The following is a 16,440-nucleotide window of genomic DNA, read 5'->3' as shown; positions in this document are numbered from 1 at the left end:
GGGTGAAAACCCAACAAAATAACGGCATGGACTAAAAATTGAGAAATAAAGAGAGTAAAACCTGCTCTAAATCAATGCTGCTGCTGCAGCTCTGGAAGCACCTGATGGAGATTATTAATCTTTGTAAGACTCCCACAAGGCAAAAGAGATTTTCTGCTGGCTTTTAGCCTTCTTTAGGCATTGAAACTGGATGATCTTTAAGGTCCTTTCCAGCCCAAGCCATTCTCTATTTTATGGCAGCTGCCAGGGTGTGCCCCGATGGAAATGGAACGAGCAGGGAGCTCAAACATGGGGCTGCCTGTGGTCCAGAGCATCTTCTGCACAGAAATCCCTCCCTTTTTTAGGGCCACTGATGTGTTTGGATTTCTGAGATATTCCTGGAAGCAGCCAAACGTGATTTGAATGAGAAAGGGCATTTGAAGTAAGAATTCAGTCTGTGGCAGATAAGATCTCAGTGGGCTCAGTGCAGGCAGTTAAGGTCTGATAATTCCAGTGGCCTTGGGAAGAGCTCGGCAGCCAGGGATCCCGGGAAAATACCAAATCCAGGGAGGAGAAGGAGGATTTCAGGGCAGTTGGCTTCCTTGAAGCATTCCTCCATCCTCCCAGTGGCCTAATTCACGGGGACAGGAAAAATATCAAATGGAAAATGGGATTAATCTCACACAGGGAAGGGACTGAGCAACAGGAGAGAAAAGCCCATCTGGGCTGCCCTGGCAGAAAAGCAGACCTCGAATCCAAATTCAGCTTTAAATTCTCTCTCCTGCCTTCCTTTCAGGCCCCTTTTTCCTGCTTAGCCCTGACCACAGAGAGAATTTGGAGCAGAATTCCTCTTTGCTTTGATTTTACCCAGAGCACCCAAAGGTAGATGCCAGTCCTGGATGTCTGAGCTCGGACTGGGGGTGTTGTGTTTACTGTGAACAAAACCAAGACACATTTCCTTTTCTTTTGCAACATAAGACGGCTTCAAATGCTGCTTAGATCCCAGTCCTCATAACCCAAGTCAACTGGTCTTTTCTTTCTTTTCTTTACGAAGTGATAATTATGACAATATGCAGCATTGTGTCTCTGTGACTTTCATATCCAACGTCAGTGTTTCTAATGTAGCTTCAGATTCATTCTTTCTCCCGTCCACCCAAGAGGCAAAGGCAAAGATCATTTAGAAATCTTTAGGGCTGTTTACATTTGGAATGTTCATGGGAAAAGGGCTTTGAAGTGAAAATACATTCTAACAAGAATGTTATTGTTTAGCTCTATTCTGCTAAACACGACTTAAACACACTCAGAGTTTGTGTCTTTATTTATGGATTTGATTGGCAATTTAGGAAAACCACCATTGGTTATTTGAAGAGGGTGTTTATTTAGTGTTACAATTTTGGGTCAGTTCCCCTCAAAGGAAACTTCAAGCATATAGAATGGCAAACTTGACAAATCATGTCAACACTTGGAATTGGACACTGCTTTCCATTAACTCTTGGGTAAACTAAATATATCTGCCAGGGACATTTTTTGTTAAGTGGTTATCAACATTGTGCTCTACCAAGGAATCTTGACTGTGGCCTTTTCAGTTTTTAGAAGCCCACAAAATTAAGGTGGAATGGAGATAGAAGAAATACACTAATTTGCAGGGCAGAAGAGGCAAGGCTGGGTTTGAAGAGGTGTTTGCACATGTAAATCCAACACGGTTGAGAGTGGGGAGGATAAGTCTGTCCTGGATTTGAGTTCAGAGGGATTAAAGGACAGTTTCACCTGGGTTGTTGTAATCAGCCAGAATCTGGCATGCACAGAACTCACATACTTCTGCAAAATCTGCTGTCTGACTCCATTCAGTTTCCAAAACCTGTCCTTAGCCCATGTGCTGGCCTCACCCTGCAATTGCATCACCCCTGACTCCTCCTGGGTGCTGGATGCAAAGGGATGGATGAGATTTGTAGCCTGAGTGTGTCACGCTCTGAGAATGCTCCTGAATGCCTCTCTGGGAACTGAGGGAAGGAAACACTTCATTCCTGTCCCCTGCATGTGGGTTTCACACCTGTGGTGCAGAGAAGATGCTGAACCCTGCAAGAGACATTCTGCACCCATCCGAGACACCTGGAGAACCCAGAGGGCAGCAAGACTCCTGAGGAGCTTTCAGGGCTAAGCAGGAGCTGAGACTGAAATGTAATTTTGGTTCACTGCTCACGTTTGTCTTGGACAAGCTGAATAGGCCCCAGCACTGCAGTGGGAGCATCTCTGGGCAGCACAGCAGGGCTGAGAGCCCATCTGCAGGTACCAGCAGCAAATGCCATTTTCTGGGTTTGGTGTCATCACAGCAGCAGGAAAAGGCTGGCAGGGCTCTCAAAGCTGAGAGGAAGTGTCTGAGTTTGCTCACTCAGGGGAGTCACTCCTGAATGCAAGTGAGCTCTGAGCCCAGCCCCAAGGGACCTGACAGAGACCACTGAACTCCAAAATGAACTTGCTTTGTTGAACACTGATCTCCAAAATGAACATGCTTTGTTGAACTCAGAAGATACAAAGCACTGTATTGTCGCAGGCATCTTTTCATGAAAATCCTTTCCTCAGGATTTTTCCTCCTGAGAAGCTGAGGCCTCAGGAACAAAATGTCAACATCGATTATCTGCTGCTGTGGAATGCAACAGGCGCATCTGTGATTGGGCTCATGTGGTTGTTTCTAATTAATGGCCAATCACAGCCAGCTGGCTTGGACACAGCCCCCGAGCCACAAATCTTTGTCATCATTCTTTCTGATTCTATTCTTAGCCAGCCTTCTGATGAAACCTTTTCCTTCTATTCTTTTAGTAAAGTTTCAATGTAATATATATCATAAAATAATAAATCAGCCTTCTGAAACATGGAGTGAACATTCTCATCTCTTCCCTCATCCGAAAACCCCTGTGAACACGGTCACACTGTATCATTCAATTTGTTTGAAAATCTCAGTTCCTCTCCCCACACACTTAACCTTAGGAAAACTTCTGAGAGCTTTGGACATTTTCCTGGAGAGGTTACTGATCCAAGGGTCTGACTCCTGGGTCACACCATCTCCAAGGCAGTCTGTCCCAGTTTATCTGGGAATCTCAGCTGGAGGTTTCCCAAGAGTCTGAGATCTCTGTGGCTTTCAGCTCCACCAGACTCAGATAATATTTCAAACTGTTTTTTACAGCATTTAGGTACTTTCCACATCTGGCCCTGAAGCTGGAAGTGTGTGAGGCTCAGCTCCAGTAAAACATAAACTGAACTTTATGAACCTCATAAACAAAGAATAAAATAAAACATAAAGTCTCTGTTGGTTTGCAGATTGGCCTGGTGCTTTTATTTATTTATTCATTACCCTCCCATTAAAACAACAAAAATTATTTTAAGTTCACTAACTTCCTGAGAAATGTGGAAAACCAAATCACTGGTTTGGTTTCAATGCAGCCACTTATTTCCTAACATCCAGCACACACCACTGCAGACATTTTCCATATTGCTTAGTTAAAACATAATCCTGCACTTAAAAAAAAATTCAAAAAAAAAACAAAAAAAAAAAACCAAACCAGTTTTATTCTGCCTTTGGCAGAGTTCTTGTAAATTATTACAATTATAATTCAGGCAACCTGTCCGTTGGAGATGGATCTTTAGGTCCTCACAGTGGTCTCCAGACCCCTGGGAATACCCATCAGGTTTTTAAGCACACACACCATGGCAAGCTGCACTTCCCTCACCCATCAGGAAGGACCCGTGAACAACTGTCCACAATCAGATATTTTAAACCTTTCTACAACAGTCTGCAATTCAGCAAATCCTGTACTTTTCTTCTTAAAATCCCTTTCTACCAGCACAACTGATGTTTCCAGGTGCTGAGGTTTCCTGCAGCTCTTTCAATATCCATTGTTTCTGGAAGCCCTGAAGGTCCCAGCATTTCCAGCTGCTGAGAACCAGCACAGAAGCCAAAGCTCACGATTTTTTAAATGTACAGTTTTGCTATTGACCACTCAATGTGTTTTGGAGCCCCAAAAGTTTTGTCATTTTTGTCTAAACTCTCTCTCCTCTTATAACTCAACTTTCAAAGTCTGACCCTTCCACAGGCGGTTCCTTCTGGTGTAAAGTTTTTATTCAAGTTTGTTTCTGCACAGAAATCCATTCGACCTCTCTACAGATAATTCAAATATACAAATAATTGATGTTTCCTTCTCTGTCACACAAAGGAGAGCATAAACCTGCAAGGCAACAGCTCTGCACTTCCCAAATTGTTTTCCCACAGACAGGCCCAGAAGGGATCTCAACCAGAGATTTGTCTCCTCTCCCAGCACAAGGACACGTTCACAAAGGGATTTACAGGGATCTGGGAGCTCCTTGCCCTGGTGAACATCCCCAGCTGCCTCTTGGAGTTCAGCTGGAAGTCCCAGCCCTTTCTAAGGATGAAATGCAATTTAAAATATCCAGTGCTTCTCACAGGGATGTAAAGATACCTATCATGCAAATTTTCAGAAATCCCAAAGGAAACTGCCTGAAGTAGTTAGGGAAGCTGATGAAGTGCAGTAACCACAGAGGAGATTTTTCCTTGCTCCCCAGTGGGTGCCTGAGCTCCTGACAGTGCCAGGGTTCCAACAAGGACAGGACTGCACAGGAAATCACCTGCTCTGCTGCTGGGAGCAGAGATTTGCTGTGCCCAAAAGGAGAAGGCAGCCCCAAGAGTGCCATGGGGAGCTGGGTATGGCTCAGTTTCATAGCCAAGGCCTTAGGGATCCATCTGAAAATCCTCCTTGATATTTAAAGCAGCGGCAAATTAGCCCAGAAATGTTGGCACAACGAGCTCTAATGCAGCAGAATGTTTCTCACAGACAGGTTATAAAGAGCAGGAACATTTTGCGAACAGACTAATCTTAGCTCATGCAAGGCTAATTTCAGTATAAAAACTGGGGGGCACCAAACCCTGTCACCACTAAATTCCATTTTGATTCAAAATGACATCTCCTAAAGAAAGATAGCAACTGACCATAACAAACACAAGACAGTAAAATAAATAATGCTATTTCTAGGGAGGAATTTATAGTCCTGAAGTCACTTAAGAACAGAAGGAAGGTCAGGAAGAAGGATCACATTATAAACCCAAAGCTATTCTGATCTAATGAATGGCAAGGAGACATTTTGGCCACCTCCTAGGGAGCACTGATTATGGCCACTCAGCAACCTCTCTAGGTGGTGGTTAAAACATCTTGTTTCTATTCATTACTTCAGCAGTGTATTCATTCCACAACAGAGTTTAGGAATCCCTCCCTCCTCCCCTGCTGCACCCCTGGTTTGCAAATATGTCGTCTGCAAGCAAAAGGGGGAAAAAAATATCCAGAATTTTACTTCAACGCATCTAAATCTTCATCTTTGTGCTTTCCAACCCCCATTTCTTCCACTCTTCAGAAATTGCAGTGAATCCTCTGTGTCTCAGAGAGGTGATGCTGGAAAAGGAGCCTCAGCCCCCAGGTGCAGGGCAGGGCAGGAGTGTGAGCGAGGAGTGGAGGCACTCCTGCTTCTGCCCTGCTCTGGGCACAGGGCACAGAGGGGACAGGGCTGCCCAGGCTGCTGCAGGGTCACAGGGGGCTCTCGGGGGGCTCTGGGGGTGTTAGAGCCAGTGCAAGGATGTGTGACAGACACGGGTCCCTGCCAACACCACCCTGTGCCACCAAACCCATCCCGACCTTCTGCCCTGCCTGCTCCATCTCCCGACACATCTCAGATTCATCCAGGGCATCCCAGCAGTGCCCTGGGGAAGGTGTTGCTCCTGTTCCCACTCCTTTTCTTGGAAGAAAACCTCCCTTGCCTTCGTGGCTATAAATCTTTCCACTTCCAGCCCCAAGGTGTCCTGGCTAGTCCTGCTCAGTAGCTCTTGCACTAACATTTGTCATTTAGCTCAAAAATACTCCCTCCCCTTTCATCTTCCTCAGTCAAGCCCAGAGTGAGATCAAACCCAGAGAGAACAAACCCAGAGAGAGCAAACCCACCTCCCTTTCACATCCATTTTGCCAAGACAAACACCCCAAGCTCACTCCTGCAAATAAAGCTTTTTGCATCCCGTGAATAGCTCTGATCCAGTTTGAATTAACCCCCCCGAAATCCGGGCATTTAGAAAGGTGCACAGCATCCACAGCTGACACCAATGGGTGACAACCTCCATCTCGGCATCCTGAGCACCCCAGGACCCCGGGCTCAGCCTCTGCTGCTCCAGGATTTCCATGGAAGAATGCAGACAGGCGCCAGGCAGCAGGGCACTGCCCAGAAATTCCCCAGCCCCTCAGCCCAGCCTTTAGAGATGTTAAACAAGGCCTTTGAAAGTCGGCCCTGCATGGAATTATCTCCAATTTCACAGAGATTTGGGGAGCAGCATTGTTACCGTGTTCCAGTCAGGCTGGCGTGTGCTGGCCAGCTCGAGTGGCTGCTGGTGTAGATTTAGTGCAAACACAGGCAGATGCTGCTTTTCTAATAAAAACTATGTTTTAAACAGCATGTATAACACCTTAACTGCTTGCAAACAGCAAGCCAGTTATAAAATCCACATGCCTGAGACATATCACCATTCAAAATATGTTTTTTCCATGCCTGAAACCAGAAGATTTCTCTTAAACCAGCAGGAAGAAAAAAAATCAACTTCTGTAAGACCATCACAACCACATTTCCACGGGGTCAGGAGACATTTCTGTCTGCAGTACCACCTGCCTGTCACGATAAATAACTTTTGTTCTGATTTGTGAAGTTTGCTGCCGTGGGAACGAGCCCATTTGCTCCTTAATGTGTGTAAGATGTGCAGCATGACACAGAATTGGCAGCACAGGCAGGGCCCAAGAGCTTCTACATCTGTCCTCAATATTTCACTCCTTGGAGATGTCAGCTTTCCAAGTGCAAGGTTAGCAGCAGGGCTGATCCTTGACCAAGGTGTTGCCTTAAGAAAACCTTAGCACTCACATCGAGGATTTCTCTCCAGCAGAGGCCACGTCTGTCACTGAGAAAAATGCAATGGGTGCTCTTGCTTTTAAAACAGATGTCCCAAACCCATGGAATATTGTAAAATCTTGGTATCTCCCACATCTGTGTAGTTATGCAGAACCCTCACATCAATGGTGCTGGACTTAATGAGTAATATGGGCCAGAGTAATTTTGTAAAGAAAGTATTTCTATGGATGAGGCCATGGAGTTGTGTGTGAGTGAGGCTGCACAGTTCTGCATTTGGGGGGTGCACCCAGCTGGGAGCACCAGTGCAGCCCTCAGGAAGATGCATCAGGATGAGATTTTGGTGAGTCCATAGTGCCAGCCCAAACTTCTCTCCTTGTGTTACTCAGTGCTAAAATTTCCCATTGAGACACTGCTAGTCCAGTGTGAAAATGCCAAAATAATTGTGCAAAATCATTCTGTGTAAAACTACAAAATCCCCCCAAAAAAGTGATTGCTATGATTTTACAACCAATAAATATATGTGAGCAACATTAAAAGATTGCATGGTTGCTCTCATAGCCCTACAGGTGTTTGTGGTGGGTTTTCAGATATATTACCACTATTTATTTATTTTTTCTCTATATTACAGCTATGGAGAAGAAATGGGAAATGCCTCAGTTGCTCTTACAGCATCCCTCCTGCTCATGGAGATCTGGCTGGTGTCTCACTGGATGCCACAGTGCCCAGCAAGACCCCAGCCCCAGAAATCACTGGGACTCACCCAGGGTTCTGTACAAAGGTCCATCTGTTCCCATCTTGAGCAATGTTACCTCAGGGATGTTGGAAAAAAAGGTTTGGAAAACCTAAGCAGAAATATTCCAAGTATTGCATCTGCTTGTGTAACCTGGCAAAATTTTCCAAATGCAAATCCTCTTAACAACGATCTCAAACCTTTTTTGAGGTTTGGGAACTGTCTGTTTTTTCCACTGTTCCCTGAAGATCAGGAACACATTCACATGGGTGAAGCAATCCTAGATGTCCTGATCCACCAAAATACAGGGCTCAGCACGTTGTTTTTTGGACTGTGGCTTTCCCTCAAGTGGGTTTGTACAGAGAGGTGCAGCAGGGTCAGACTCATCCCCGCTGAGTTACCTGTCCTGCCCTCATGTCCAGCGCTGGGGTTTTCTAGGGCTGAGAGAGGAACACATTTGGGGCTGGGTGAGAATGCAGGAGATGCTGGAGAGACCTTGCTGAGCCCTCCCATTCACTGATTGTTGCCATCCTGAAGCCTTTCCTTGTCTTCTCCCCAAAACCTGAACCCTGAGCGCGGGATTTTCACTGCAGCAGCATGCTTGAGGTTGTGCATTAATAGGATTTGTGTGATTTGCTCAAACCAACAGTATTTTTGACACGTGTATGCTGATTTTCTATTCGTGCCAGCCTTTGTGCCAACCTGATCTCACAGTGCCCATTCCTCCCTGCAGACAGCACGAGCCATCCCATCTGAACTCACCACCACTCGCTCACGCTCTCTTCCTCTCCCTCCCCCAGACATTCTTTGACATGATTAGTGGCTAAATCAGATTCTTTAATTGAAAGAAATATAACTGAACTTTCTTCTGTTGGGAATGTGCCAGAGGCCACATCATAAGCAATGTCAAAGAATATTGGAAATGATCTAGACCTCTGACATTTGTGTTTAGCGATTCAGCATGCCCCAGGTGGTTTGTTTGGGATCGGAATTTGTCACTGCTCTGAGGAGATAGTCTTTGGTGGTTGGGGCTTAAGGATTGCTGCAAAGAGATATAAGAAGATATGTTTAAACAAGTCACTGGAATGCTTTGCTTTAATCTCCTACAACGTTTTGCACAGCCATGTCCAGGAGGATTTCTCTGGGAGAGACGTCCAGCATTGTCTGATTCTCTCTGAGATGGCAGCAATTTTTTGAATACCCATTTTTTAGAGCACCTTGCAGCTCAGATAGGAAATAATGAAATGTAACCATCTCATTTAGACTTCATTCCTTTGTTTTTCAGTCTCATCTTCCAAATACCAGAACAACTGTCAGTTATTCATTGAACTTTCTCCCACAATTGTGCAAAACCTAAATCGTATATAGGATCCCACAAGTGGGCCCCATGTTACACTTTTCATGTAAGATTTGCATCTTCCAGTGTATTTGTCTTCTCAAAGAATCACTGGGCTGGAATGAGTCTCCAGAGGTCACCTAATCCGTGCCCATGCCCTGAGGATCCTCGTGTACAGTACAGCCTTCTGGAACCCTCTGAACTCTGAAATGTTTGAAGTGCAGACCAGCCTTGTTACATTTTCCCTTCATTTACTTCTCTAATGTTTCCAAATTTCTCAGAAACATCCAATTCACACTCCTCAGAGCTGGTAAATGGCTCAGCCCTGACTCTCCTATGTACATCCCGCACCTGGTGACCCTGGGGGAGCAGAACCAGCACTTGAGGATTTGTAGGTGACTGGACATTCGAACCCTGGTGTTTGTTACACTGAGGACTACTGTAAAGCCAAGCACCTAAATTACAAAACTATCAAACTCTTCCCATGTGCCATGAAACTCACTTCCCAAATCCATGCACACTTTGGACAAAAAATGCATTTCCCAAGAGCCAAAGTCTCGACAGCAACAGTTTGCTCTTTTACTCCTGTCTTTTGGGGCCTCTACTGTCAGCTTCAAAGGAATCATTGTTAATTGTTCAGATCGATTCCCAGCTATGTTTGATTTATTGCTGGGTGATTTATTGAGCTGCTGCTCTCCCTGTGCCTCTCAGGTGCTGGCTGACAGGCAGGGAGCTGCCCCGCGCTTGCACTCGCCACTCCCTCGCAGAGAGGGAGATGCTCTGAGCATACAAAGAGGCTTTCTCTGCACAGCAGCTGGAGACCACCGACTGCCTGGTAGGGGAAACCCTCTGACACCTCCTCATTCCCTCCAACAGCTTGAAGAGGGATCTTCCCCGAATAAATCTTTGAAATGGAAATGTGAACGCGTACAGTGGAAGGCGCACAGCTGCTCACCCTCACCCTGAGCACGCAAACTCAAAAAAGTAAAAAAAAAAAAAAATAGGTTGAAATATGTTTAAAGTTTTGCTCAAGTATTTCGAGTGTTAACTTTTGTAGCTGCATATTCATGTGTAAAACGAGGCAGCAGGTGAAAGCAGGTCCCAGGCAGGAGGTTCACAGCTCTCCTCACACCAGGCAGGTCTTGGTGCAGTGATTGCAACATCCCTGGGTTTGTCACCTCTGTGCAAATCCCAGCTGGACTGAGCACTGCCTGCCTGGAGCTTTGTCACCTTCCACAAGTACCCCCTGTTTTGTAAATCCTTAGGAATGTCACTGGACAAACGTTTTGCATTCGAATCATGAGGGGTTGTAGCTTGTTACAGCTTCGATTGTTCTGCCTTGTGAATGCACTGCTCTGGTCTGGCAGCAGCTGCTTAAATTGCCCTAAAATCATGATAGGAATAATTGGAAATACGTATTTTGAGGAGTCTTTTATGACCACTTTAATTACTTTGCATTTACATTATCTGCTCTTGTATAAATCTGGTTTTTTCTCTTTTTCTCCACACAGCCAAACCACTTGTGACTGAAGTACAAAACTGAGCTATGACAATTTTTCTTGCAGGCAACATCCCATAAAGTTTTAAAGACAGATTTAAATTGCAGATTTAAATGCTGCAGATTACTCATGTGGTTGACACCCTTCACTTTCTACCAAACAAGTCTTTACTGAAGTACAAACAGGGGCAAACAAGAACACATTTTTCTCTGTCCTAATCAGATGGAGAGAGGATGGAGTAGAAATGAGCTCCTCTAGGAAAACATGTGCAGTGAGGAATTTCTTGCACAAGAACAAAGAGAAATTGTGGGGAGAGGGTAGGAAACCATGTTGCAGAGTCAATGCAAGACAGACAGCAGACCCTAGAAAAGAGAGCTACCCCTCTTTGCATCCACTGCACTAAAGGAATGGTGTACATCTGGTGTGGGGAGCCACAGCAAATGCAGCTGGGGACCATTCTCATGGGGATCCTGGAATAACTGGGGACTTCATGATAATGGATAAGCCCACACTGGAAATTAGGCAAGAGGAATGAAGAGCCTGCCTGGGTAAGGTTAGATCCAACCCTTGGTTGGGGCAAGCTGTGAATGCCAAGTCTGGAGCAGTGGCACCTGGGGGCTACCACAGATGTGGTAGCCAGGAACAAGGCCCTGGAAATGCTTCAGTGCCGCAGAGTACCCCAGCCTCCCTCTGCTAGCCTTAGACTCCTTTGTTGTCCTGTCCTATTACCCCTTAACTCTGGAGATCCCCAAAGATGAGCGTCGGCGATCGCAAACAATAAACGCAAATAAAAGCGCAGAGCATCCCTGAGCCCCGGCTGCTCCTGGCTGTGGGCTCGCCCTTCCCAGGGATGGCTCCACATGCGGAGACGCCAGTCCCTTAAACCACAATGTCCCCAGGACCCCAGACCCTGATCCCTGCCCTTGTCCAGTGCTATTCTCCTCACACGGCCGTATGGTGTGAGCCTCGCAGCGCCGAGCGCGCAGCGCGGCCGCCTGACAAGGATAGCTGTGGACAGGGGCACTGCCTGTGCCCAAGGGACCTCTCCATTTAAAAGATAAAAATGTACAGCTTATGCTTGAGATCACCACAGTGGCATCTGGTAACGGGCAGAGCAGCGTTGCTGTTTGTAGGTTTGGGGTTGGGGTTTTTTTATTGCCCTTGTCTCTTGTTTTGGTGATTAAAAAAAGTGAGGACAAATGAGTCCAAGTGGGGATGGCAGCATGGGCCAGGTCACAAAATAGCAGCTGGGCTGGAGCTTCTGTCAAAATTCAGATTATTTTTAAGAAAAGAAAAGCATTTTACAATTCTCCTTCAGCCCAGATTAAAATATCTCTGACAACCTATAAATCTGTTGGAATACTTGCCCAAGTTTAAAAGGAAAATTAATTGTGGACTTGGAAGCAGGAGTGACAGTGTGGCAGTGAAAGCCATCCCAGGGCAGGCCAAGGCTGACCACAGTGAGAGGGGAAATGTCCCACAGCACAGCCCCAACAACCCCCAGCTCCATTCTCCAGTCCCATAAGGAGCTGGACACCTCCAAGCACTTCATGGCTTTTTCCTGCCCATTGAAGCTTGGGCTGTGTTAGACACCTTGAGAGAAAGATTTACAGGGGTGCTCAGTTATTCTCCTCTGTTTCATGCAAAATGTTGGCTCTGTCATGGATACAGAATCTTCACAGAAGCCTATGTGGGCAGCAAGGGGATTAGTTCATCCCTTAATGTGATCACAAGGCTGGAATTAGAACAAGCTCGTGAGAAACAAACTCCACTGTGTTTATTCAGCATCTGATGAGGAGCACCTCAGAAAGCGTCAAATCCCTGTCATGTTCCAGCCTCAGGTGGTGTTTAGGGCAGAAGCACTCTGCACATCCTGTTTGTGCCACTCCAGCCTGGTTTTCCTTTCTTTGGCTTTTTTGTAACCAAAATAGGATGGGTTGGGAGCATGTCCATTTCCCACATATCCACACACAACACACAGATCAGCAACAGATTTGGGTGCAGGATAAAGCTGGCCAAAGTAAAGAAATTCCTGTCTGTCTCTCATGATAATTCTTCTGTAGTTACTTACAAATCAAATTATTTGGGAATAAATGCTGCTGCAGATGCCTATAAAAGACAGGATGCAAAAGAACCCTGCTGGACCAAATCATGTCTGTTGAAGTGTGAAATGTTCTACTGTGAAGAGGAAGCATCAGACCTGGCCTTGTCATAAGTAAATATGTGAAAGACACCAGCAATGCAGCTTTAATTGTGCACTGCCTCAGCAGCAGAGGAAATGCAGCCTGTAAAATAACCAGATTAAACCAAGCCTCAGCTTCACTCACAGGCACCACATCTGCAAGTTTTGAGCCTTGGAAACACTGGAAATCTCTCTCTGCAGCTCTAAGCAGACAGCAGGGAAGCACCTAGCATTTGTCTTCCCTTCTGCCTTGGGAACAGGAGATTTTGTTTGCCACAAGGCTGCATTTTGTTTCAAAATCACCTGACAAACAGGATTGTTGCTGCATGCTATCACAGCGGGATGCAAAAGCAAGATCTTCAAAGCACAGCTTAAATAAGTTTAGTCTTAAAACAGCAGTGGAGGGAAGCTACTATGAGAATTTTGCTATGCATGAAGCGTTTCTGAAAGACAGTGCTCACCACTAATATGGCCAGAGCTCTTGGCTTTCCACACTTCCAGGAAGGCCACAAGGCCACACTCTTCTCAGATTGCTGGTACACACTTTTTGGAAAATGGCATTTGTTGCTCTGAATGCTTTGTGAAGCTATTGTAGCTGGAGGGGCGAGAGGAATTTTTCCCTTTGTTTGCAACGCTTCCACAATCATAAATAAGCATTGTCTATAGCACTGCCTGCATTGCCACGTCTTGTTCCCACCCACTTCCATGGCAGAAGATCATTGGGCTCAGGGTAGGATCTCCAGGAGCCAAGAAACTTTAAACTTGGTGTAAAATGAGAGGCACAAATGCCAGCCCAGACTCCAGCACGTCCCGGGCAGTATATGCTGCCCAGCTCCTCAGTTTCTGGGCAGACAATAGACACCCTTTTCTGAGTTACGGCCATGGGACCTGATCCTGCAAGGTGCTGAAAGCCACCAAAGGGCCCAGGGGGCTGAGCACTCTCAGGGGCCTTGGCACTTCGTGCTGCTCAGCCCCACAAAGAGAATAGGGATGGACAAATTTAACTTTGCCCTCAGGAGTTTGATCTCGGCTCCTCCACTCCCCATCCCCTGCGAGGCATCTCACCGGGCTGGCCATTTCTCCAGATCTTGTTTTAATTATTTAAGTCGAACTGGAGGACTTTTTGTCATTCCTTTTTGTGGAACACTCTGTACTTGGGGGGCCTCAGCTGGATATCCTGGGTTATGCAACCAATGGTTAAAGCTATTGTTTTCAGAAAGAAATTGCATGAATCTCATTAAATGCACTCTGATCAGGGGAGGCGGGATGCGTCTTTAAAACTGCATTTGGATCCAATCCTATTGTCCCAGATAGGGCTGCCTGCCCTCTTTTCTGATTGAGTCTTAAAGAAACTATTGTGTAGCCTTAATTAATTTCATATTGGATCACATTATCGCACTGCAACTGGCATTTGCTTGGAGATGCCTTCGGCTGGTCGAGAATTGCTTCAAACCAGGAGAGGGCAGCAATTTCCCTGACAAACCGAAAGTGCAGCACAATGCTTTATTTAAAACAGGTTTGACAAGGTATAAACAATCCAAAGGGCACAGGACTCGCTGCAGTGCAAGCTAGAAATGGCAAAAAAAAACCAACAAAAAACAAAAAAAAAACAACAACAACAACAAAAAACCAAAGCAAAACCCAAACCACACATGCAAGAAAAAGGTTTGTCATTCATTACCCTGCTATTCAAGCCACAGGTGTATAAATACTCCAGGCTTTCTTGGCCTCTTGACTTAGATAGTGCTGAGCATTTGTTATCAGCCTTAGATATTTCATAGCCACCAGGATGGACTGCAGCCCACGTTGGGGGAGAAACAGACCCAGTGTGTCACTTCTGCTCCTCTCCAGCCCCCAGGATTTATGAGCATAAGCAGGATTGGTACTGGAAGTTCTTGTTCTTCAACACATCAAAGTGGACCAAAAAGTAGCCCTCAGTCAGGAGCCATCCTAGAAGCCAAACTCATTCCTGATGCAATTTTATTTCATTTTTGCCTACTGTGGAACAGTGTCAGGCTTGATGACAACAAGGATTCTGCATTCTGCCCTTGCTCCTGATCTGTCTCAGTAATATTCACCCTCTCCCTTCACAGACACAAGCCATTAACTGTCTCTGCTCTGAGCAGATTGATACAGAAAAAAAGCAGGATTTTATCCCCTAAATTTCCCTGTAACCATGTTGATTTGCTCAGTGAAAAGAAACCCAGGTTAACCCACTCAGGGTGACAGGTAAGGCTCAGCTGGTGCCACAGGCCAGGGCACACAGGTGACACCGTTTTTGGCTGTGCAGAGCCAGGCCTGGCAGCCTGTGCGTCCCAGCCAGGCTCCTCCATCCCCAGATCCCTCCCCAGGGTGGGGAGAGACCCCTCTGCTCCCTGCAAGAACTCATTTCTGTGACAAGCCTGAAATGAAGGGAATCAGGTGTGTGGTGGCCACCACACATTGAAATGCTGGAACAACTACGAGGGGGGGGGGGGAAATGGTTTTTTCTCCCAAAAATTTGGTTTTCCCATTTTTCTTTGGGTTTGTTTCATTGTGTCAAATTTTCCCCTCCAAGGAGCTGCTCAAACATTCCATTTTCTGCAAAGAGCAGACAGCAAGTCCTCCTCTATCCAAGGAAAAATGAAACCAAGCCTGGGAATACTTGGACTAATGCAGAAACATGCTGGAGTTGTCTTTGGAGACAAGAGGGATCTGGGGAATCCTGGCAAACATTTCTCACCATTTTCCCTTCCAAAGAGCAAATGAAAGGCAATGCCAGAGCTGAACAGGCTGAGTGCTGCTAATCCAACATTTCCAGAGAGGCCAAGGGGTCTCCAGGGTTTGTTACTGAAATGTGAGGCAGCCACAGCTCAGCACACAGGTGGGGAGGCAGATCCTCCTCTGGTGCAAAATGCTGATAAAATCCATCTCCTGATGCCACTGACAATTTTTAATGCATTTTTCTAAAAATACTCTAAAGGTTTGGATGCTGATTCTTCCTTATGCAAAAACAGAAACCAAAAAAGGAGTGATAAATTCCAATAACTCCAGGAAAAAATTAAAAATATTGTTATTATTAAAGGTATTATTGAAAGAGGTTAATACACCATAATTAGGAATCCACTACCCCTTTCAGAGAATGACCCATCCAACCATTTTAAATGGTTTATCATCTTTCATAGAGTTTAGCAAATACTTTGAGAAACTGTCTTGGTATACGTCTGCTATTTAGTATTTAGTCATTTACAACATACTCCAGACATGCTAATTAAACATTAGAAACTGAACTTTTAAATAAGTAGCCAGAAAAATTAAAATATGGAAGAAAAATATTGTGTCTAGAATCTGAAATGTATGGTTTTTAAATGTCTATAAACAATAAATAACTGAAAATCCTTATTACCTGGAAATTGTGGAATCACAACCCAGACAAACTGGCATTGCTATTCACCATTTTCACCATTATTTTTATTTTTAAATGCCACCTTTAATCATCTTTCTCCCGTCATAACGTTTCCCTGTCATCACTTTCCTTCCCTTCCTCCAGGCAAATGTTGATGTAAGAAACACAGGAAAAATGTTGTGCTGCAGAACAGCTGGGCAGTGCTCAAGGTGTTTCTCATTTTTTTAACAGCATCTTTTATCTCCTGCTCATTCGTTCTACCTTTGACCTTTGTGATATCCTTTCCTGTATCTTTACTCCAGACGAATATTTTAAAAATTGAAGTTAAAAGATAAGAAAATTCTTAAAGGGTTATCGCGAGTTGAGGTTGTTTCCTTGAAAATT

Source organism: Melozone crissalis, unplaced genomic scaffold, assembly GCF_028551555.1.
Source record: "Melozone crissalis strain CALT ecotype California unplaced genomic scaffold, PUWL_Pcris_2 ptg000017l_1, whole genome shotgun sequence".
NCBI classification, from domain to species: domain Eukaryota; kingdom Metazoa; phylum Chordata; class Aves; order Passeriformes; family Passerellidae; genus Melozone; species Melozone crissalis.
Note: the sequence above shows the minus strand (reverse complement) of the source record.